We start from the raw sequence: 26680 nt of genomic DNA on the forward strand, positions 1-26680 counted from the left end.
AACGTTTATTTGTTTGGGAAGAAGATAAGAACTATCAGAGCCTCATTTTGACATTTATAAGCCCTAAGCCTGTTGTAAATGTTTCAACGAGGCACACAAGGGTCGGATTAGCAAAATTCTGTCTGGAGAGCTCCGATAAAATGATCCAATTGAAAAAAAAACAAAAACAAAAAAACAAGGTAAAAGGGGTGTAATAGATGATTAACAATAACTGTAGGACTCAATCCAGTGAAATTCTCTGTCTGCCTTCTCCTGCATCTCTTGTGTTACGATCCTGTCTAGTCATCCCGTCTGGTGAAGGCCCACTCCATCTCCTGGGTTCAGCCTGCATGCTTATCCGCTCTAGAATGATGTCATTGAAAATTCCGAGCAGAGGCCCTCTCACTACTCATAAAACACCATTTCTTCAACTCAATACATCTGGTCGCTCTACATTTCTGCTGCTATACCATCACCCACTACAAGTTCTATGGTCCTCTTTTCTTAGATGCATTGCACTTGGTACAAGGTCAAAGAGGCACATGGAGGTCAGCTATACACAAACAGATGTCGCATTATCAAGACAAAAAAGGACAACAAAGATTTTCCCATGCATGAATTAAAAAGGACAGTAAAGACAGAAAAGAGCAAATGAAACGACAGAGGAAACAGATAGCTTCCTGGAAACTTGGGCCACGAGATTTTGGTATGTCGCCTAGTACGCCTACTGTCTACGTGACATATGACACACCGCTTAACATGATCTGCATTTTCTTCAGAGACTAAGACCTGTGCTAAGAAACAAAACATTAAAGGGAAAACTCAGATTTTCCTAGTCTGGAAACAATTAGAGCAGTCGGAAGTCATAGTTCAATACAAAGGAATACAGTTTATGGATGACTTTGTATAGAAGAGGAAAGGAAAAAATTATTCTTTTCCTCTTCTTTTTCTATACATATATATATATATATATATATATATATATATATGGCGGGAAAACACAGACAAGACTGAAAAAGCAGTTTCTGCTCTTGCACTCCTCCTTAAAAGAAACTGCTGTATTTTAAGCCAAAAGAACTGTTGTGTTTGATAGAACAATATGGCTGCCCTCGCAGATTCATGGCGCATTAAGCCCCCGAACTATTTTTAATTTGTCCCTTTTACCCAGGAAACCCCCGTTTACAGACGTCGCGCAACTGCTTTTGTTTCAACCCAGCCATAAAAAGAAGTAATTATATTTATTAATCAAAATGTCTGTCATTTTTAGCTTAGAATCATTAATTGATGTCTAATATTTCGTTTAAAACAAAAAAAAAACGACTTTAAAAAATTTTTTCACTTGCATATTTTAAACTTATAAACAAATTACGTCAGAATGAAAAAACTTGTGTCTGTATAAAAGACACGGATATTTACCTCATAACTATCGCTTAATTGTATTTTTTTTTGTTTCTGTCGCATTTTTTCCAATATGTTAGATGATAAATAATCGATCCAAACAGAAAGGAAACAACAAACAACAAAAAGGTAAATATATGAAAAACAAAATCTCAACCACTCCTTGATGTCTGCGATTTCTGCATCGCGACCCTTGTTATATTACCATGTTTCACCCATAAAATCCCCCCAAAAAATCCAGCTGTGGCCATTCACAGCTGTGCCTTGACACTCAGTGACACATGCTACATGGAGTTTTTGGATCGAAACAAGGTAATTAAGCGATAATATCTCGTTAAAGTCGTGGCGTCTATAATTCTGCACTCGCGTGCTCTCACCTCCAGATACGATTTTGCTGTTTAAAATGTATTTATTTTTTTCAATGCCCTCTTGTTCAAAATGTTTCTTCCCCCAGAAAATTGAGATTTTAAGCTTTCCGATGATGTATCACACATGCATATCGGACAATGTTGAAATTTGGCCAAATTGGGGGTCTCAGAGCGGAACTTCAAGTCAACTGAGTGTTTTCCGCCTGAAAAAGCAGTTTCTGCTCTTGCACTCCTCTTTAAAATAAACTTCTGTATTTTAAGCCACAAAAACTGTTGTGTTTGATAGAACAATATGTCTATATGCTGCCATAGCAGATTCATGGCGCATTAAGCCCCCGAACTATTTTTAATTAGTCTTTTTTACCCTGGAAACATCCATTAACAGACGTCGCGCAACCGCTTTTGTTTCAACCCAGCCATAAAATGAAGGTACTTAATTATATTTATTATTCAAAATGTCTGTCATTTTTAGCTTAGAATCATTAATTGATGTCTAATATTTTGTTTAAAAAAAAAAAAACGACTTTAAAAAATCATTCACTCGCATATTTTAAACTTTTAAACAAATTACGTCACAATGAATAAAATGGTGTCTGTAAAAAAGTCACGGATATTTACCTCATAACCAGGGCCGGAGTGGGACTCATTTTCGGCCCTGGAATTTCATGCCTCAGACCGGCCCACTCATTTAAAATTATGTCATTATGCATACATGTGTTAAGTTCAGTGTTCTCTAAAGCCGTGTACTGTAATTCTGTGTATTCCAATTCAGTGCAGGTAATGGTTGTTTAACAAGGTGGCTCTATTTTAACAAGTGCAACACAACATATTTTGAACAAATTTAAAAATGGATTAAAAAAAAAAAAAAACTATATTAAATGATACATTTGAAAAATAAATTAGGCCAGTCAAACGATTAAAATTTTTGATCAAGTTAATTACAGCTTAAAAATTAATCGTAATTAATCGCAATTCAAACCATCTATAAAATATGCCATATTTTTCTGTAAATTATTGTTGGAATGGAAAGATAAGACACAAGATGGATATAAACATTCAACATAAGGTACATAAGGACTGTATTTGTTTATTATAACAATAAATCAACAAGATGGCATTAACATTATGAACATTCTGTTAAAGCGATCCATGGATAGAAAGACTTGTAGTTCTTAAAAGATAAATGTTAGTACAAGTTATAGAAATTTTATATTAAAACCCCTCTTAATGTTTTCGTTTTAATAAAATTTGTAAAATTTTCAATCAAAAAATAAACTAGTAGCCCGCCATTGTTGATGTCAATAATTACTTACACAGTGCTCATGGGTGCTGAAGCCTATAAAATCAGTCACACCCAAGCGCCAGCAGAGGGCGGCAAAACTCCATAAAACACAATTAACAAGTGGGCATGTCATTGTACTGTCATTTAAATCTGTCTGAGCAGGGCATGTGTATTAATTGCGTCAAATATTTTAACGTGATTCATTTAAAAAATTAATTACCGCCCGTTAACCCGATAATTTTGACAGCCCTAAAATAAATGAATCAATAAGACCTTTTCTGCAACATCAAATATTAACAAAATGAGTGCTTACAGATCAAACAAACATAGCAACATAACAATATGAAAAATAAAGAATACGTATTGCACATTGTAACAACTTCCAATGATACTATTATCCATTTTCCATTTCCACTTTAAAAACGCCACGTAATTGATTATATTAATTCTAATGTTAACTCGCTGAACGACATGGCAATCTTACCTTCCAGCTCTGCACCTGTGGTGTGTTCATTATGGCTAATGCTTGCTACTACATATCCCTTGTGAGGTGCTACAAGAAGCCAAAGTTTCCACAATTACATATTGTCGTATCACACGGTGCAAGTTGCATTTTATTCGCCATCTGGCCTTACCACTTTCGTTGTAATCCTCTGTAGTTTGAGGCAGCAAGGTCGTTGCATGAAAAAAATTAGCTATTTTTGCGCATTTTGCCGATTCTTTCACGAGTGCTTTTCTTTTTAATTCTTATTTTTCAGCGCCACCCTTGCTCTTTTTATCCATCCGAGCACCGAGTTAGCAGCTAATTTGGCTCAATACAGACTACAATTAGGGGGCGGAGCTGCATGCTGTATTTTTCGTCTGCACACGTGAGGATGAGTCTGGGAAAAAAATACTGTTTTTTTTTGTTTTTTTTTTAAGACGGCCCACAGGGACAGCGGTAACAGAATGTAAGTTATACTCAGTGACACTGTCACAAATAAATACCAAACAAAAAATGATAACAGTGTAATTTTTTTTTTTTTTTTTTTTAAATAAAACCCGGACCGGCCCATCTGGCCGGCCGGCCCTTCTGGAATCGTCCAGAAGCTCCCGATTAGTCACTCCGGGCCTGCTCATAACTATCGCTTAATTGTATTTTGTTACTGTCGCATTTTCTCCAATATGTTAGATGATAAATAATCAATCCAAACAAAGAAAAATTGGGGGAAAAAAATTTAAAATGTTAAATATATGAAAAAGAACATCTCAACCACTCCTTGATGTCTGCGATTTCTGTATCACGACCCTTGTTATATTACCATGTTTCACCCATAAAATCCCCCCAAAATCTGGCTGTGGCCATTCACATCGGTTTCTTGACACTCGATGATACATGCTACATGGAGTTTTTCGATCGAAAAAAGGTAAGTAAGTACGCGATAATATCTCGTTAAAATCTTGGCGTCTTTAATTCTGCTCTCGAGTGCTCTTGCCTCCAGTTAGGGTTTTGCTGTTTAAAATTACTATTATTATTATTTTTTAAATGCCCTCCTGTTCAAAAATTTTCTTTACTTTAAACATACTGTAAAGACAGACTATGGTGTGGGGTACCACATATAACTTTACACACACATCATTTCATCCAACCAACAACAATGATGTCCAGTGAAGGAATGCGTGGGTTTGTTCTGGTTTCCTTTCACATTCCAAAAACAGATGCTAGTCAGGTGGGCTGAAGAATGGTTAACACTTCAGGAATATACATTCAGAAATCCACTGAGCTGCCCTATATGGGACTTCTTGATCATACAAAAAGAGAACAAAGAGTAATTTCACGTTAAAACCTAACCACGTTTTTGTTCTTATTCCTGCAATCCAGTGAAATTCATTTTATGGAACTCTGGCAAAGCTGTACCCTTGATTGCATGCATATGTGATCCATCTCACTCTATAAAAGACAAATGGAGGTCATGTATGGTGTACTGTTACCATTATTAGGAGCTGGAACTGTTTGTCCTTTTGCAACAATTTCCTCCGAGTTTGTTTGCTGGCGAGCGAGCAAATTACTCTGAAGCTTATTACCCAAAGCCCTGCTCAGACACAGAAATACACTACAGTACAATTGTCTGATCTAAAAATATACCCATGTGAGGTGACCCACTGTGGTAAACACGGTGAGTGAGATTAACAATGCAGTGAGGAGGAAGAGACAGCATTCAATAAACTGCTGATGGAAATTTGTGTCTGCAATTATAGCACAATCAGCATATTATTGTGTTGCTTCCTCAGTAACAATACAAGTATCTACAGTGGTTTTTAGTCAGAGCAGCCTTGTCTGTAAATGCAATAAAGACCGCAGCGGGTATAAATAACTGAGGTGGTTATAAGAGCCAGGCGCTGCCACTACTGGCTCCCAAAACAGACTGTGGCTAACAGTCATAGGAGGCCTCTCGGAGTGACAGTGCCACTCATTGGTCAGAAAAGGATACAACAAGCTACTGGGAAGACACATATTAACTCCAAAGGGGGAAGAAATGCGCAATGATGTCATTTGGGAGCACCGAGGTCAGGCATGTTTATAATAGCTGCAGACGCAGAGGGTGGCTGGGTTATTCAAAGGAGCAGGATGTAAAACAACAAGTTGGGTACAAGGATTTATTTAAGGGAGTGTGAGAATCCCACCTGTTTCACTCTGGTTACCCAGTCTTATGTATCGAATATTCAGCACAGTAATGGCTCAGTCTTAAAGTGCCTGTGACACGAAAAAGCATGTTTATTTCATAATACACGCGGTATTTTACGCTCCTGAATGAAATGGACCGCTTGGATTTGTGTGGAAGCGATCGCAATTAGGGTTGTTCCGATCATGTTTTTTTGCTCCCGATCCGATCCCGATCGTTTTAGTTTGAGCATCTGCCGATCCCGATATTTCCCGATCCGATTGCTTTTTTTGCTCCCGATTCAATTCCAATCATTCCCGATAATTTTTCCCAATCATATAAATTTTGGCAATGCATTAAGAAAAAAATGAATAAAACTTGGACGAATATATACATTCAACATACAGTACATAAGTACTGTATTTGTTTATTATGACAATAAATCCTCAAGATGGCATGTACATTATTAACATCCTTTCTGTGAGAGGGATCCACGGCTAGAAAGACTTGTAATTCTTAAAGGATAAATGTGACTTTGTATATTGTGACTAAATATTGCCATCTATTGTATTTGTTGAGCTTTCAGGAAATTATACTGCAGCCATTCAACCCAAATGCATGATGGGAAGTGCAACCTTGACTGTGCGTAGGGGCACCAATTGATATATCTTCTCTGCGTTGGGAAAGAACATAGGGTGTTAAGAAAATGATCAACTGCTACCTTTCTTCCCCACATTGCCTCCCACGTTAATTTTAATTGCTGAGAGAGGGAATGTAAGGCTTTAGCCAAATAAAAAAAGGCTCAAAAGACTATCAAAATTCTCTCTACTCATTATACGCTGCGTTTAGCTCTATATATTGGTAAAACAGCGCCTTTATAGATTGAACACGACAATGCGTGTGTGGGTCGTGCAGCGCAAGCGTTAATTATTTAACGTGATTAATTAAGAAAAAATGATTACTGCCGTTAACGCAATAAATTTGATAGCCCTCCGTTAAGCCAAAACTACTCTGGATGAGTGTAAGACATTTTGTCTGTAACGTTATATACAATTAGAAAAAAAACCCCAAAAATATATATACAAAAAAGGCATGTCCGATATTTTTTTGCCGATTCCGATACTTTGAAAATGACGTGATCGGCATCCCGATCGATCGGGACATCTTTGATCGCTAAATGAGTGACTTCTGGCAACAGTCTCGAGTTGAGAAAGAGGGCGCTGTGACGTGTACGGAGGAAGGAGTCCTCTTCACTATACAGCCGTACTGTTGTACGACAAGGACTAAGGATTCAGCTGATTTTGCAGATTAATACGTTTATTTTTCGCATCACACCAGCCAAACGGCTGCAGAAAAATCTTGCTGTAGAGGGAGAGGCGTGTGCGCCTTTTTGGTGTTTCAAAAGGTTCCCATTCACCGGTGGATATTGGCCAAAACAAGCCCTACTACCGTGGGACCATGGGACTTATGAGGAAGTAAGTAAACATCGTGTTTTGTATTATGTCAAATACTGGGATCATTTTAATATGTAGGTGGCTGACATGCTCTTTGTCCCCTCGGCCGACGAACGGCAGCTTGTCGCACATCCCCCCACCGGGAGAGCACTATACTCTGCTTATTTCCCTCTTCATGTGCCCGGTGTTCTGTCAAATTTTCCTTCCGATCAGAAATTGCAACTTTGAGTTAAAAATAGCTGCGAATACAGCGATTACAAAGTAAACACTACAAACTTTCTTTAAATAAACGACTACTTTTGTTTGATGATGGATGAGCATGTAAAAAGCTCTCCTCGAACACATTAGCTGCACGTTAGCTGCACAACAACTGCAGCCGCCCTCCACTGTTTACGACTTCACCGTGTAGTAAAGCATTATTTTGCCATATTCGTGTTGACCATTTGGCAGCTACACCCTCCTCCGACGTCGGCCAGTTTGTTCAGCAGTCAATGTCCAGCTGCTTCCCCGGCGAGCTCTCCTGTCCGTAGTAGCAGGGGAACGAGCTGTAAATTGCTCTCCGCCTGGCGGTTTGCCGATCGGCGAAAACAATCGACAACCCAGTAGTCATGTGAAATGATCCGGGCTAGTTAAGTGTGATTTTCCGCATCGAAGATTTTGAAACATCACTCGGTTCGGGTTAGCGTGTCGGCTAGCTGTCACGCCTCTTAGTTTGTTTACATTCTCTGAAGCCAGGGAAGGGAAATGACATGAGCCCAATTTAGGTGGCATAAAATATCGTTCGTGAGGTGCAACAGTAAAGGTGAAGTCGACAGTTTTGACCATTATGGAGTAATTTTGCCATGTCGTCTTGAATAAATGCATTTTTTATTTCATATTCCATTTAGCACAAGACTGTTATTTGTCATGACCTTGCCGTTTATTTAGCTATTGGGGAAAAATACTTGGATAAAAAGAATATCCTGTAAAAATCTTGGAGTAGAGCGACTGAAACAATGACATTTTGCGGCTCTCTTCGTCGCGTTTTCCTCGTTGTTCCCCCTCAATGGGCTTCATACTAAATCAGATGAAATCGTAACTCCGCTGACGTCATCCACCTGTTGGGGACGCTAGAGCCCTATAATGATAGGCGTGGCTAACCGGCAGATTAAAAGACTAATTTCTCGTCATCTGCGCTTTGCTAAATTGTTGTATACAGCCGAATCGTCTCAAAATATGATTCAAATTCACATAATAATCCTATTTAAGACTTTTTTTTTCTCCTGTCGTACACACTTTAATATATTTGGCGGTATGGCTATTCTGGGAGTTCACTGCCCCATGATCAACACACTGTACATGGAAACTCTTATGCAAGTGCAGCAGTCACAAAACAATGACTGCATATTTGACGTTGGCTGACACAGAAAAGGCACCCAAAAAGTGCGTGCTTGTTGTGTGCAACGTAGTACGCACTGCAAGTCGACAGCAGTGCAAATGAGGCACCTATTTGCCAGTGAAAATGACTAAGCAGGGATCAGTTGATTATATTCAGCGTGTGCTGGGGGAAAAGTGGGTCATCAGCTCATGAAGGAATCGACCAACTGAGCAGCGGCTGAAAGTGCAAGGGGGAAAGAACGCACGGCAGGAGATTTGTAAAAGGCAGTTTATCATAATGCACTCTCAAACCAATAGAGGGAACCAATCCTCTAACTTCCTCACTATCATTAAGGGGTCAAGTTCAGTCACAAAAATTGGTTGTAGCATGTGTTCGGAAAGGAATATTGTTCACACAGTTTGCATTTCATAATCATGGGCTAGTAAAAGCTCATTCTGTCAGTCAGGGGCGTAGGTTTGGTCCCAACATTGGTAGGGACGATATAACAGCATAACCTGCATGTACACTTTTTGCTGGGTACAGGACATTAATAAAACCAAACAGATTGGGTGAACGGGGGTTAGGCCTTAATTTCTTACTTATATGATCCTAATTAATTGATAGGGTAAATGATCAATGCAAACTAAAACTGTATTGACTTATACTAACTTTCATATGTGGCGGAAAACACTCAGGTGACGTGAAGTTCCGCTATGATACCCCCAATTTAGCCAACTTTCAAAATTATAAAAATAAAAAAAAATAAATCATTGGACAGCTTGAAATCTGAATTTTCTGGGGGAAGAAAAATTTTGAACAGGAGGGCATCTAAAAAAAAAAAAGTTTTTTAAACTGCAAAACCCTACCTGGAGGTAAGAGCATGCGAGAGCAGAATTACAGACGCCATGACTTTAACGAGGTATTATCGCGTACTTACCTTGTTTCTAAAGATACACGATAATATCGGCTACCAATAATTATCGGCCGATAATGGCAATTATGACGTCACACAGATAATACAGATAATAAAAAAATCAAACGATAATGCAATCCGATAATTATATACTTGATTTAGCCTCCAAATGTGCGCAACCAAGCAGTTTTCTCCACTTCTTCACTGCCGCCTGCTCAACCCCTCCCCTCTCTGAAGCCCCTGTGGGAGGAGGGGTTTAGGAGTACGGCGTCATAGAGGAGGCGGTGTTACACATCAGTGTTGAGGCGCTCTCACTGGCGTGCGTTTCTTTTCCCGTGTGTGAAATGAAATAAACGACGCTCTCGCCATTTACAAAACAGTTCCTCAAGGCGTAAAGAAAGCGTCCTCATTGAACACCACTAGCACTAACCCAGCAGCCATTTAAAACTGCATCACAATGATTTTTGGAACCAATACGAGGCTGCTGCTAGCACGAATGCTAAAGCTATTGTTAACAAATAAACTATAAAGGAAGGTACGGGGCTTGTGACGATACAGAGACGCTGCGGTCCTCCGGGAGTCGGGGTGTTTGGGAATGCAGCCCAAAGCGAGTGGTAAACTCCCAATTATGGCTAAACACCTCACGAGATTGATAGTTGACAAGTAGCTGTCTTCCGACGGAGCCCGCCGGTCCGGCAGGCCGCCGCTGCCTCGCCCTAGGCGGGTAGAGCATGAGAGCAGAGCCATGCACCGAATGCGCCGCAGCGGGCCGGCCCGGGCGGGCGGATATCCGGTACGAACTTAGCTGCCGCCGCCACTCCGGTTCAAGACAGAGGCCTGGCGCGGGTGCTAATTTGGCAGCCGGGCGGACTGAAGGGCACAGGCGGGAGGAAATTCCCGAAATGACCCGATAGCCAAACCCCTGGATGAAAAAAATAATGCAGTTTATACGACCACGATTCTTCGTGAAAGACATGCCGATCACATCAGTTACCGCGGACCACGGACATTTACACAGGTGATGTCAACAAACCATGTTTATCATGACGGCACAGTGGTTAGTTGATAATTGTAACATGCACCAAACCACACAAAGAAGTCATCCAGTCAGTAATGCATTCAGTACGCTTTAAATTTCTGACGTCTTAATCAGATCATTCTTCTTAAATCTAGTCAAATAATTTTCCCCATCTTGTTTGAGTGTTGAAGACTAGTTGAATGCGCCAGATTATTCCACTTACTTGAACTAAATATTGCAATTTGTTCTTATTAAGCCCAAACATCTAAAAAAATTAGGTCATTTTTCACCTAAATCAAGAAAAAATTGCTTTCAAATAATGTTTTGAACCATACAAATTCTTGAATAAAGAACATTTCTGACAAGTTTTTTTTTTTTTTTTTAGGATTATGTATAATAATTTATTGCTTAAAATAAGGCTGTTAAGCTTATTTTCAGCTGGCCATTTTTCTTCAAGAAATCTGAGTGAAATATACTTGAAGTGCTGGCAGTTAATTTAACTTATTTCCAATAGATTTACACTGAAAACAAGGGACTTTAACTAGTCTTAAGGAGCTGTGTTTTTGCTGTGTAGTAATGTTATACTTTAGGAATGGCATACTTTTAAAGCCATTTTTGTGCAACTTATGTATTTACTCTGTAAGTAATTGTTGCCAAACGTTTACCATTACACAATGTCAGACAATCTGTCTTTATTTAGATGTTGGAATTTACTGCTACTACTACTACTTGTTCACATTTGATGTTGGAAAAAAAGAGCAATATTATTTTTGCACAGCAATATTTTCTCTTGTGTATACTTTAAAATTTTACATAAATCTTTAATAAAATCATCGGCTTGACATTATCGGTTGGAACGAGGAGGAAATTATCGGTTATCGGTATCGGCTGAAAAATGTGCATCACTACTTGTTTCGATTCAAAAACTACATGTAGCATGTATCACTGAGTGTCAAGACACAGCTGTGAATGGCCACAGCTGGATTTTTGGGGGATTTTATGGGTGAAACATGGTAATATAACAAGGGTCACGATGCAGAAATCGCAGCCATCAAGGAGTGGTTGAGATTTTCTTTTTCATATATTTACCCTTTTAAACGTTTTTTTTTAATTTTAGGGCTGTCAAAATTATCGCGTTAACGGGCGGTAATTAATTTTTTAAATTAATCACGTTAAAATATTTGACGCAATTAACGCACATGCCCCGCTCAAACAGATTAAAATGACAGGAACAGTGCAATGTTCGTTTGTTACTTGTTTTTTGGTGTTTGGTGCCCTCTGCTGGCGCTTGGGTCCAACTGATTTTATGTATTACACCATGAGTAAGCATGGTGTACTTATTGACATAAACAATGGCGAGCTACTAGTTCATTTTTTGATTGAAAATTTTACAAAGTTTAATAAAACGAAAACATTAAGAGGGGTTTTATTTACTATAACTTGTACTCAAATTTATCTTTTAAGAACTACAAGTCTTTCTATCCATGGATTGCTTTAAGAGAATATAATAATGTTAATGCCATCTTGTTGATTTGTTGTTATAATAAACAAATACAGTACTTATGTACCGTATGTTGAATGTATATATCAGTCTTGTGTCTTATCTTTCCATCCCAACAATAATTTACAGAAAAATATGGCATATTTTATAGATGGTTTAAATTGAGATTCATTACGATTAATTAATTTTTAAGCTGTAATTAACTTGATTAAAAATTTTAATCGTTTGACAGCCCTATTTTGTTATTTTTTTCAAATTTTGTGTGTTTGGATCGATTATTTATCATCTAACATATCGGAGAAAATGCGATAGTAACAAAAAAAATGCAATTAAGCGATAGTTATGAGTTAGATATCCGTGACTTTTTTACAGATGTTTTTTTCATTGTGACATAATTAAAAGTTTAAAATATGTGAATGAATAATTTTTTTTAAGTCGTTTTTTTTTTTTTTTTTAAAAACCGAAATATGAGACATAAATTAATGATTGTTAGCTAGAAATGACAGACATTTTGAATAATAAATATAATTAATTACCTTCGTTTTATGGCTGAGTTGAAACAAAAGCGGTTGCGCGACGTCTGTAAACGGGGGTTTTCAGGGTAAAACGGACAAATTAAAAATAGTTTGGGGGCTTAATGCGCCATGAATCTGCTATGGCAGCATATAGACATATTGTTCTATCAAACACATCAGTTGTCTTGGCTTAAAATACAGCAGTTTCTTTGAAAGAGGAGTGCAAGAGCAGAAACTGCTTTTTCAGTCTTGTCTCTGTTTTCCGCCATGTATTGGTTCAGGTGATACACCTTTCAGATTGAAACCTTTGTTTTCAAAAACTACTAAAGAAAAATTTTGAAAACTTCCCGAATAATTGTCTGGATTTTATTAGCAAATTTAAATTGAAATTTTGAACATAACTTTAATTTTATTAACATACATAATAAATACAAACTACAAAACAAATAATCTCTTAACTACCTAGGAATGCAAAAAAATAAACATTTGGGGATAAACCACGGTTCACTACATTTCTCACAGTTTAATTAACGTTAACAATGGAAAACACATACAGGAGGACACTTCTCACTAAGTCGCATCCTACTTGAGTTTTGCAGGTTAGCAAATTCACACAGTTTAATATTATGCCTACTCTGATGTAAGTTGGACTTTCAGTAGCAAAATTAGTGGCGTGTTCCCTACCTCCACTACATTGACGTCTTTTTACATTATTTACAGTGGCAGCTGCTGGCCGAAAAAACCTCTAATATCCCTCCTCTTCAAAGTGTTCGTACGAGACAGCATGTTGTCGACATGTTGTATTTCTGTCGGGGCTGTGATTGATGGTGTTTGTGTGTGTGTGGTCGGTGAGTCAAGTCAGCAGCCAATCAAACGTGTGTTTGAGGGGGAAAATGGACTGGCATATTCAGCAAGTGAAAAGGGGTAAATGTAAGTATGCGCATAATGAAAATAATTTACTTTATAATGGTAGGGTCAATTCTATCTTTACAACATATGGGAAGACAATCTAAGTTACCTAATCACTAAAGTATATAATGCAAATAAAGTGGCTTAAAAGTTGGTAGGGACAATTTGAGCATCCTGAAATGTTAGTAGTGTTATGTCCCTACCGTCCCTATGCAAACCTATGCCCTTGCTGTCAGTCAATACATTCTGGGACCAGGGTGAAAACTACTGTGGACAAAAATACGCGAATTAAGGACAAATTGCCTGTGAGAACTCTTGAGCAAGGCAAAAAATACTAAAGGGGCACCGATCGATCAGTGCATCTATTTTCATAAATTTTGCGGGATCGATGGGAAAAAAAAAATCTGGCTCAGCAGGTCAGGGTTTTCAAAAATCGACGATTGTCCAGAAAATTGTGGTTGGTGCACTTCTACAAAAAACTGAAAAAAAAAACTCATCTGCCATGTGCCACAACTTACACAATAACATTGACATTCCAGTCAATGACACGGCAGACTGGTATTCACAGTTCATTTCAAGCAAAAACAAGTCTTTATAAACTGGCAAAAAAAATAAAAATAAAACGGCCTTATATTTGTGGGAGCTTGCCGACTGACAGTGACACACTACAGCTGCACCAAATATCGTTTGTAGTCACATCACAGGACCATAGTGTATTGATATGCAAAGAAGTGAATAAGTAAGCAGCAGAGGGACCTGGTTCGACATGCTAATCAGATTAGCAGCGATGTTACGGTAAATATTAACCCTTGAAACAAGCGTTTCAGCCTTCTTGTCTTATAACTATAAATGAGGACATGTGAAACAATGACATTACTACATCTTCTGTATAATGGAGTACTTTATTCAAATATAGAGTGGGGAAAAATCCAAATGCGGGCTACTTTTTGCTAAGGCAGCACCTATCGATTATTTTATCAGTCGATTAACCGATTAACTAGCGAGTTCGAATAATCGAATAATTGGATAAGGACCATAGAAAATTAAAATACTGAGCTGAGCCTTAAACGGTACAAAAAAAATTAATGATGGTAAATGGTGTTATACTCTCGATCTAAGTACAACAAAAGAAGAATTGGCTAACTTACATAGCAAAGGTCCGCTAGCTTAAATGCTATCAAATGCTGGGTTTTTTTCTTTTACAATGCTTTTGACAAATGGTTCATACACATATTCCCACAAAAAAAAAAAAAAAACGGCGAAATATACCATTAAACTAAATTAGGAATGCGTTAAAAAACATTAGGTCAAACAAAAACTTAGCTAATGTTGGACTTAACAGGGAGCAGCTGGATTCAGCCATGTGAAATGAGTTATGTCATATTTACTGTCGCCATTAGAGGGCAGTGTTTCCACACAAATCAATAAAACTAAATGCAAACACTTTCATAACAAACAATTACAACGCCACTTTAATTAAACGGATACTCGAAACTCAAAATTTAATTTGAATCTTTTTCTAATCGAATTACTCATGTTAATGGATTAATCGTTGCTGCACTAGTTTTTACATCAATAATTTCACATTGTAGTACTTTTCGCCGGGTTGGTTGAAAATATCGTATTATTATTATTACTTTGATTTCTTTTAAAGGGATCCACGGATAGAAAGACTTGTAGTTCTTAAAAGATAAACGTTATGAGTTAAAATAATTTAACAATGAAACACCTCATGATGTTTTCGTTTTCATACAATTTGCAAAATTAGTTTACCTAGTAGGTCGCCATTGTTGATGATGTCGCAGGGCGGTGACGTAACATGGTTACACTACCAGGCTTCCAGAGTATGACTCTAGCGACATAAACATGTTATCTGTTCAACCCTTTCAATTTGAACCCGAGATGAACATTAATGAGGAAGACAGCACTGTCGACATTTCACAAAACGAGCAGTAAAAGCAAAATGAACTGGACAGACGGGATGAGACGAGACTAGAGTACGAAAATAACCTGTGTTCTGCCAAAATGTGCTACACAGGCAAAACCTCCAAAAAGAGGTGAATTTGACACCCACAGTACTACCATGCGCTTTCACCTTGTTTTGCTTAGATGCATACAGACAGAACCTACTAAAGATGCCATAAGAAAAAACTTAATCATAGTAATATCAAATAAGGGTGGTTTAAATATGTTTCTTGACTAATGTGGTCAACAGATCAACAATCTGCTTTAAAGCTACCACAAGAAAACACAATGTTTAAAAGTATGAGAGGGAAACACATGCAAAAAGTATTTTGAGGCAATGAAAAGGTAATAAAAGACTCAATAAAAACTAGGGCTGGAGCTATCGAATATTTTAGTAATCGAGTAATCGACTAACAATTCTATCGATAAATCGAGTGTTCGGATAAAACATTTTTTTTAGGTAAAGAGCAATTACAAATATACACGAGAAAACAAGACGTTTCATCTAATATTGAACCATTTTCAGTCAATCAATGTCTTTATTTTCGATGTACATTGATGGAAACAACCAACAATTGCATCTCATATGTGACTAAAAAAAAAAAAAAAAAAAAAAAAAAAAAAAAAAAATTCACTGCTTTCACTCCAAAAACTTTAAGAGCTTATAATATATATATATATATATATATATATTTATTAGGGGTTTCAAACGATTAAAATTTTTAATCGAGTTAATTACAGCTTATACATTAATTAATCGTAATTAATTGCAATTAATCGCAATTCAAACCATCTATAAAATATGCCATATTTTTCTGTAAATTATTGTTGGAATGGAAAGATAAGACACAAAATGGATATATACATTCAACATACAGTACATAAGTACTGTATTTCTTTATTATAACAATTAATCAACAAGATGGCATTACCATTATAAACCTTCTGTTAAAGCGATCCATGGATAGAAAGACTTGTAAGTTATAGAAATTTTATATTCAAACCCCTCTTCATGTTTTCGTTTTAATAACATTTGTAAACTTTTCAATCAAAAAATAAACTAGTAGCCCGCCATTGATGTCAATAATTACACAATGCTCATGGGTGCTGAAGCCTATAAAATCAGTCGCACCCAAACGCCAGCAGAGGGCGCCAAAACGCAGAAAAACACAACAAGTACACGTTTCACTGTTTGAGCGTTTAATTGCGACAACTATTTTAACGTGATTAATTTAAAAAAAATTACCGCCCGTTAATGCGATAATTTTGACAGCCCTAATATTATATATATATATATATATATATATATATATATATATATATATACCGTAATTTCCCGAATATAAGGCGCACCCGTGTATAATGTGCACCCCAAATCTAGGGAAAATTATTGTACCCGTTTATAACACGCACCCTAATTTTAGCACCAATAAATAGAAGAATACAAGAAAACAGAGCTCGTGTACAGATACAGAAATGTCATTTTACTGACTGGTGAAACACAGCACAAGCATAGCACATTGGTAGTTCAAAACATTACCATAAACTGACAATATTTACGGTAATAATATGATTTGACAACTTCTCCAACTTACCGGAATCTAGGAGAAAACAAAACAGATGTGACTTTTCTTTTAAAGGCTGCTGTATAACTTGCTTGTTTCATCATGATGAATAAATGTTTCTTCCATGGATTGATACGGTAAAATGAAAGTAAGAACATAAAATCCGTGAGAGCTCATCGCTGTCAACACGACAGTAACAATAGGAACGATTGTTATTTGGGTTTGAGTTTCCCGAGGGACAGATATAGTTGACGGACACAGGAAGTCTGTGTGCTTACGTTTGTTATGGTCCGAGTTGCGGAGCTGCAATAAACGTTGACTCAAATGAGTTCAAGAAACTAAATTCTGTGCTTTATGATGAGGGAAAAAAGCAGAATTTAACACAAACGAAATCATTCGGCCGATTAGAGTGAAGTATTACCGAAACAAAATGGTGACGTCAGTAACGTCACGTACCGTAATGGTTGGCAAAGGGTCACCGTATACGTTTCTTCAACACAATGTGGCCGTATCAATTAAAAAAATTCGGTTATATACCTATATTTCTGTCTCCATCCATGTACCAGTTTATAATGCGCACCATGATTTTACAAGTTGATTTGGGGGGAAAAAAGTGCGCGTTATATTCGGGAAATTACGGTATATATTTCTTACCTAAAAATGCCTTTACACTTGTTAACACACATCCCTTAAAAGTTAGGTGTTTTTCCCACCTGTTTCAATTGAATTTCCATTTGTGTTGAGCTATTTTTAAGTTCTAGTTAAGTTTTAAATTAGTCTAAACTGTAAGTCCTGATACAGTGTTCAAAATAAATGTATTGTAACATATCAGGTTATAATATGGCGGGGATATTGGCATGCGTTCCTGAATGCACCGCATGACATGCGGGGATTAGGAGGTGCGGGAGAGCAAGAGACGTGCTTTCCTGTTGTTGTTGTCGTTCTGGCAGGTGCGTGTGCGTCAGCTTCGGCAGACAGCCGTCGTGTGTTGGTTGTTCCACAAGTTCCCAGAAAATAAATAATTGCAACCTAACGAAGCGGGTGACTCTTTATCAACATTACAGTATGATACCTGCTGTATTGGAGCACATTAGGGACCAGTGCTAGTTGTTGTTTCATCCAACAATGACTATTGAGCTAAAATCAACAGTTAGCATTATTAAGTTTTTATTTTACACCCTCATCACTCTACAGCGCTATGTTTTCACAGATTAAATAAAGCCTGTATGTAAGACACGTTAGCCACGCATCAACAGTGGTCATAATTAATATAAACCTAGCCCTCCGCAGCGCTAACGTTACGTGAGCGAGTGACAGTAACGTTAATCTTATAATTAGCGTTGAGAAGTCTACTGCTTTAAGATGGCGGCTGTTTACTAGCGCCGCTGACTCTGTCCTTTCGCATTTAGTTCAATATACATGTGATATCTATGAGACGCATCAGACCCTACCTGCTACCACCGTAGCATCATGCGGGCTAGTTTTTAGCAACGTCGGCATAGTTTGTAGCGGTTGTCGGCTGCAGTAAGTTTTTTTTTTTTTTAATTGCTTCTTCCTCTACGCATGTGACATCAGCGCGTTGTCCCGCATTAAAAGTAGTCCGGGCAAAACGTGATGCTTAGAGCTGGCAAAATTAAACGATTCCTTGAGGAGTATAAAATTACTCGGATCAGTTTTTAAACTCGAGTTACTCGAGTATTCGTTTCAGCTCTAATTAAAACACATATAATAAATACTTGCCGCTTTTAACCGATGTGCGTTTGTGTTGGACGTCTCGCCGGGTAGGAAGGAATTGCAGAACACTGGTAGTGTTCGTCTAGTGATGCATAAAACATGGCGCCCTCCATTGGTCAAAACATGTACTAAATATTATAGATTTTGGCAGTATTTTATGTACTTCTAATAACATATTTTAGTAAAAGACAACAATTGTGGCTTATTAGAGCCTACAAGTCTTTAAGTACGAGGTTCCCGTTAAGGAACTGTTCTACACAACTGCCTGGGGTAATACATTGAAAGAAGTCTGCACAAAAGGATAGAGATATTCTCAGTTTAAAACATTAAAATATTATGATCTATTCTCAGTCGTTTTAAAGCTTTGTCACCATCTGCCCCCCAAAACTAATTGCACCTTGGAGGCCAATCAACCATCATATACCTCGCTAAATGATTAACATAACCTTGATCTAGTCTGTCCCCTCTGCTTAAATGATTTGTTGTCACCATTCGGCAGTAGAATTCGAGTAAAAAAAAAAAAATTCAAGATGTCGACAATGTGTTCCTCAAGAAATAATATTTTTCTTAGAGTTTGTGTGTCAGCTTGGTAACGCAATCAATTTACAGTCATGGACTAAGTGACATCAATGAGCTGGTATCATTGAGTGCAAGGCTTACAAGGAGAATAATTGCTGTTCCAATCAAATTGCATTCACTAGCTGCTGCACCGGGGATCAGATAAACAGCAGATGATTTGGAATGTGTTGTCGCTGCTTCTCATTCAGTACAAATCCTTCAAAAGATTTTATTAGCAGCCAAGTATGAATTAGTATTGAAAGCTGACTGTAGCACAAATGGAAGAATTGCACGTGGTATTGCTGGTGAACATTATAAATTGCATGTCATCCAATAAAAAAATGGTCATTAGGCTGAGGCATATCCATAGTAGCAGATACATACCTGTCAACCTGAGGCCGTTGGCAATCTTACAAATAGTGACGATTGCCCTTACAAATTGGTGACTAATCTTACAACGTTGTATATAGCGTGCAATATGAAACAAAAATAAAACTCAATTTTTAGAATAATATGAATTTACTGGTAATTTTGTAACATATAACCTGGTGCAATCAAACAACAATCAATATCTTTAGCTACATCATGATTACTAAAATTTAACAGTGACGTTTGTTATAATTGTATGTAGCACTTTTGGCAATTTCTATCATGTCTTGATGGCTGCACTTCAGCTCGCAATTCACTTTGACTTGAAGGTTAGTGTGTCCAATTATAAATGATAAAAAGTGAATTATTAAAATGAACTTACCAATGCAATCTTTGAGTCAGGGAATATTTCTTTTGCTAATTCTGAGAAGTAATCAGCAAGAGTTGCAGGCAAATTGTGCTCGGCAACAAATTGTCAGAATAAAATCTACGCTTTCGTCATTTTTCATTCTGCAGACTTCCTTTTGTATGACCAGCGTTGTTAATCTTACGTTTAAAAATTAATAACAGTTTCAAATTACTTCTCCGAAAAAGTAATTGAGTTAGTAACTCGGTTACCTGAATGTAAGAGTAATTAGTTACTTGGCAAAGTAACTGATGTTACCTTTCATGTTTTTTTTTTCATTTGAAAAAAAAAAAAAAAAAAAAAAACATAGTAACCTTTGCTATGTTTGGAAGTCATTTAATGTTGTGAATCAACTGCTAAAGTTGTTAAAATTGCTCCCGTTTTTGCATTAGTTTCCTTCTGTCTATTTCCGACATGTGAAAGTTTTAAAACTGTTTCATCATTTAAAGATAGATTCAAGTCAAGATTTTGCTGATTTAGGAGTATTTTAGATAAAAAGTTACTTAGGATCGCTAGGAAGGTTCACTACAACAGAGCCTTTCTGAGAAGTCCACTGCTTTAAAATGGCGACTTTTTACAAACGCCCCCGAGTCTGTCATTTCGCATCTAGTTCTATGTGCATGTGATATCTAGGCGTAGATTGTAGGCTGTCGGCTTCAGTCAGGAAATATTGGAGCCATCTCGCCGAGCATCGCGTTTGCAACAGCAAACACTCTTCTCTCTCCGTGTCTCTGACTTATGTCTCGTCATTCAACCACCTTAGTAACGCACATTGTCTCGTTGCCGAAACGGTGACAAAATCCGAACGGAGAAAAAGAAAAACGTAATGCACGAAAAACGTCCAGATTTTGAACGTACGGCGTACACATTTAAAAATCAGCGCTCACTTGTACAAATTTACGCCGAAACCGTACAACTTGACAGGTATGCAAATATATAATGCTTTGCGGATACATTCCGCCAGCTGCTATCTACTTTTTTTTTCAGTCTTACTTCTTTTCCTGGCAAAATCAACCAGCGCCTTTGCGGCATCCGAAGCCCACAGTGGAAACAGTAGGTCCATTGAGCCCAGAGGAGAACCCCATGGCCTGGTTAGTCCACATTGGCTGAAGTCATTGTTAGGATTGGCACAGCAAATAAAGGCAGTCTTTCTCACAACTGCGCCATCACATCTCTACTCTTTGATCAGGGAGAAAGTTGATAATATGACAATATGTCAGAATTTGGATCTGCTCAGAAAGTAACGCCTATCATTCTTGTTCTGTCCCTGTGTGATTCCAGCATCATAAAGTAACTTTGCTCCTAGTTTCACTCCTCTGAATTACACTTAATGGCCTTGTTAAGATGACATGAATTTAATCAGTCAGTATAAAATATATTTTGAGATTGGATAATCAAACCTTAATGGTTGAGCACAGTGAAATGCTGAAAAAAAGTTGTAAAGTGTCAGTGTGATTGCCATCAAATCTCACACTAGAGGCCCTTTAGTAATTCCTTTTTATAATGTATTTAAATCATGAAAAACTAGGGGATATGGTATGATGTTGCTGTGAATAGTCTTTTTTGTTTTGTTTTTTTAATGCAAAGAACAGGATGTTTAGAATTCTGAATATCTATTCTAGATAATGGCGTATCCCATTTATCCAACCTTTCCTCAACATCTCGCCCATTTTTTTTTTTTGTCCTGTTCAGCTGCTTCACCTAGTTTTTTTCCTATGGTAGAATTGTCCAAGAGAGGCAAGGGGGACCAAGGCAAAAATATTTGTGGCTTGGAACCAAGTACAATATTTCAAGAGTAGACATGTGCCAATTACCGGTTTCATGGTATACCGTGGTATGAAAAGGTCACGGGTTCAAAACTGCAAACATTTTCCGTCATACCGTCCCTAAGGTGCTAGCTATTGTCTATGTCCCAAAAATGCAGGGAAAAATTCCTAAAGGCTCAACCCTCCTCCACCGATTGTTGCTCAGTGTCAGTGAGTCAGCTGTGCGACATGATGACTGGAGGAGGTGAAACTCGAACTTGCTGGTAATGGAATACTTCGGCTACAGAAAATTTACAGACGGCCGCAGCTTAGAGGAGGAGGGCCAACCGACATGTAAAACATGGTTGCGGAACGTTGCTGCCGAGGAGTAGAGGAGTTCCAAAAAATTGATTATTACATGCATCGCGATTCGACACGTGACGATTCGATTAGGATTCATAAAGGCTCAAAAATGATGTTTTTCTCTCATAACTCTATGACAGCCGCTCGTAGCGGAACGAAATTCAAGACACGTCTGCCGCCCGGACACTGTTAACAGACGCACGCACAGAGTTATGATGGATGCTCCCGGTTACTGGGAGAGAGATTTACTCCTTTTTAAAAGACTGGAAAATAAATTTGTGTATGAGACAGGCAGGTACAGAAGCGCGACTCTGTGCACAAGTTATTTTTTAGAGCGAGAGGGGAAGAGAGATAGTTTGTTGCTCCTCGTCTTTCAGATGTCCAGCTGTGGTTTCAGGTCATGTTAATTGAAAAATGTCCTGAGTGTGTTGCTAAGACCCGTGAGTGAGGTGAGTACACAAACCCTCTTGTACTGGTTAGCCTTTATTGTTGTTGTTTTTGAGGTGTTAATAGTTAGCTATTTGTTAGGTTCCAAGTGGTGAGTGCGCAACTGAGCAACGATTGCACCATCTCAAGTGACGATGTTAGGCTTATAGTTGTTGTTTTCTCAAGATTTTTATCAATCACAACTCAACGACTTTATAAAATGTATACACACAAACACACTCTTTATTGCTCTCGTGGAATCACATTTTGAAATATGTTGGGTGTTTTGGCTCTCTCAGTCAATAATGTTCCCAAACCCCTGCTCTATCTCACGTGGCCTCTGGATAAATTGAGTTTTAGACTGGAGTTATCCGATATTATTGGGTAGCTGATAATCTTGACTGATAAAAGCATTTAAAAAATGATATCGAATGATAAAGACATTGGTTTTTTATTATAAGTTGAGGGCAAATATCCATATGGCAGTGCTGTCATGTTCACTTATTGCCTGTCTGTGTTTCTGGTGTTTTGACGCTCCCTGCTGGCGCTAGTTGTAATTAGTTTTGAAAAGTTCCAACACTTTCTGCTGACGTCATCATTTTTTGATGTGAGCTCATTGTGAATAGAGAGAGCTAAATGGATGAGCTAAAGTCTGCAGCTAACGTACCATAGTAGTTCTTGCCATCTCACCACGTTATTTGTGCCTCACACAAGCATCGCTTGTCAGTTATATTCTTCTTTTGATTTATATCCATGAGGGTTGTGTAGTATATTGAAGATGTGTATATTTTGTTTTGTTTGCATTTGTGGTGAAATGTGGTTATATTATTTCATTGCTTGCAACTGGCAAGCTGTACTACCAGTTGCTATTCAAATTGACACGTGGCGTTTACTTTGCTTTATTTACTTTATTTCAAGTTATTGACACAATGTTTTGTTGTTTTTCATTTTACAAAGAAGTATCACTGCTCTTGTCAAGAGAAAAATGATCAAAGTAAAGCCAATTCACCGTCTGACTTCTCTTCATAGGCTGATTTGTTCGCTAACTGTCGATTTATGCACCCACATACACACAATGAGGACAAAATAAGTGACTTATTGGCACTTTGCACTTGCACTTCATCCAAAAAATTGATGTTTGCACAATGTATTTTGATTTGAACAATAAATATAATGGTGCATACAACGCACTTTTCCATTAAAAAAAAAAAAAAAAAAAAAAAAAAAAGTTAGCGCCGAGTGCTAAGCTAATTAGCTAATTCGCTAACGTGTATTTCCTATGAAGAACGTGTAAAACCATGATTAAGTACAGCGGTAACACTACAAACATGCAAAATAGTACAGAAATATGTGAAAACAAAGTATATTGGTTAAAAGAAGGCTTATGTCTAAAGACACTTTGTTTCCAGAAAATGTGGAATTCATTCCACCTGTGTAAATTTTATCGTATTCTTGAGAGAAATAAGTACTCCCTTTAAAATGGTAAATGTTTTTGCACTTTCTTGTAAAAAGAAAAAAATAAATAAACAGCTTAAGGGCAGCTTTTGTTGTATGGGCATGTTTCCATCGTTCCTGTTGAATCATTAGGATATTTTAAATAAATAATGGACATAAATGTGTTTGGCTATCGTATTAATTAGTAATGTACGATGCATCGATAATCGTGATAATCGCGATCAAAAAAAAAAAAAAAAAACGTGATCATCGTTCAGTAATCAAATCGTAGCACCCTGAACCGTAATCGAATCGAATCGTGGGGTGCCTAATATGGCACACCCCTAGTGTTTAGTTTTTCTAGCAGTGGTAAACGTGTAATTTTTCTCTCTGGCAACTGCCTGCGTTGAGAAAGCATGTGTGTAAAATGTAAACATGATACGAGTCATACACACGTGCTTTTTATGGAAAATAATTCAATCATTTTTGTTTTGATGGTAACAATGTTGAGCTGTGACCGTGGGTTTTGGCTCACCTAAAGGACGACTGCATTTATTTTAATTTTATTTAGAATATATATTTTTTAACTTATTTTAACTTAACATTGTACTTATGTTCCAATTTTCTAATATGTATTGAAAAATAAAAATCCTGTTCAGTAAAAAAACAAAAACAAATAAATAACCTAGATAACTCATAGTAACAGATTTTAGAGCTGTAATTGCAATACCGTGAAACCGTGATATTTTCTCTTAAGGTTATCATACCGTTAGAATATCATACAGGCACATGCCTACTCAAGAGTATAAAAATCACCATTTTGCAACTTTTTTTTCTCAAAATCTACCATTCACTTTTCAAGAAAGCCAAAAAACATTGTTACGTCACCTTACACACAAAGAAAATAGACAATTTTAAACATTTTATATGGGTTAATTTGTAATAAATAACAATAATGAATGAAGATTAATAGAGCTAAATCTGATACAGACTAAGTGGGGGGGTTTCGGGGACAATGTACTGTACAGTCCCTGACAAAAGTCTCGGCAATTAAGTAGTGGTGCTGTGAGATCCAAATTTAATATTTTGTATGACCTTCATGGTCTTGAAGGACTGCATCCATGCGGTTCGGCAAGGATTCATATAATTTATTGATGAAGTCATTAGTAACATCAAAGGAAGCAGTCTTGCATGCCTCCTAGAGTTCATCAACTTCACTGTTTTGTGGCAAAAGGTGGATTTTTCAGATGAATCTTCCATTGAATTACACCACAGTCGCCGTAAATATTGCAGGAGACCTACTGTACTGGAACCCGCATGGATTCACTCAGAACACTGGTGGTGGCAAATCATGGTCTGGGGTTACATCCAGTATGGGGGTGTGCGAGAGATCTGCAGGGTGGAAGACAACATAAATAGTCTGAAATATCAATAAATCTTAGCTGCCTCTTACATTCCTAACCATAAAAAGGGACAAATTCTGCATCAGGATGGTGCTCCATCGCATACTTCAATCTCTACCTCAAAGTTCCTCAAGGCAAAGAAGATCAAGATCCTCCAGGACTGGCCAGCCCAGTCACCAGACATGAACAGGATGAAAGAGGAAGCATGGAAGACGAAACCCAAGAATGTTGATGAACTCTGGGAGGCATGCAAGACTGCTTTCTTTGATGTTCCTGATGACTTCATTAATAAATTGTATGTATCCTTGCTGAACCGCATGGATGCAGTCCTTCAAGCCCATTGAAGTCATACAAAATATTAAATTTGGATCTCACAGCACCACTACTTAATTCGCTTATGTTGTGTAACATATTTTTGTATTTGAAGTACATTTTTCGTTCAATTTTCACACTACTTTGTGTAGGCGACAAAGCTTTTGTCTTGCCAAAATTTGACTTTATGTCTTCATTAAATGACAAATCTTTTTTCAGTAAAACAAATATATTTTTTGTACATTCAACATCATTTGGGAGGGTCTTAGCTGTCATATGAGCCATTTCTGAAACCAATTGAATAATTAAAAGTCAGGTTATTAGCAATTGTTTCTACAAAATGGATAAGCGACAAAACTTTAGTCAGGGACTCTATATATTGGTACCATGAAAGTTCAAAGTAAACACGTAACTATATTCGAATGATGACCTCAAGCGCTGTTAGAAAAATAAAATGTGATTTCAATAAAACTGTAACCTGTGTACTGCACAAATCACTGTCTGTGGACCATTTAACTGTGAAATCAATGTACCCCTTGGGTACGCTGGTCCGATACAATTATTCATTCATTCTTTACACCACTAATCCTCACAGGGTCTCCGGCCAACACAATTATTGGTTAGCAATTTCATTTTCTGTTGTGTCAGGATTTATTTCACTTAACAAACAGCCAAATACCAACAGAAGATCAGTTGACATTTAATATAAACTGCTGCAGTAGAGACTCAATCAGCTGTATTTAAATATTTATTGAAAGCCACGGTTGACAGTAGCTTCACAAAGAAGCAGAGTTAATGAGGACATTTTTAATGATTTGGAGCTCTGCTGTTTATGTGCTCACAAAATGGATTGGTTGAAGATTGATTTATAACGTATTTGCCAATCCCAAAGGTGCTCTGTATATTCTCGGCTTTTGCAACTGTATGTGAGGGAAACGTTTGCTCAAGGGGACCTCGGCAGTGGTGAGGTGGCGTTTGTCTTTAAAATGTCCGTATTTCAAAAATAATAGTCATAATAATAAGACTCTAAAATGTTAAATGCTGAATTACAACCAGAGTGAAGG

The 26680-nt window shown here is 37.4% G+C and overlaps 1 protein-coding gene across 6 annotated transcripts in view; it reads right to left on the bottom strand.

Moving 5' to 3' along the window:
- LOC130930991 (IQ motif and SEC7 domain-containing protein 1-like) overlaps positions 1–26680 on the bottom strand; it is a 343354-nt gene that overhangs the window by 69594 nt on the left and 247080 nt on the right. The window lies entirely within an intron of this gene.

The sequence above is a fragment of the Corythoichthys intestinalis genome, chromosome 2 (assembly GCF_030265065.1).
Source record: "Corythoichthys intestinalis isolate RoL2023-P3 chromosome 2, ASM3026506v1, whole genome shotgun sequence".
NCBI lineage: Eukaryota > Metazoa > Chordata > Actinopteri > Syngnathiformes > Syngnathidae > Corythoichthys > Corythoichthys intestinalis.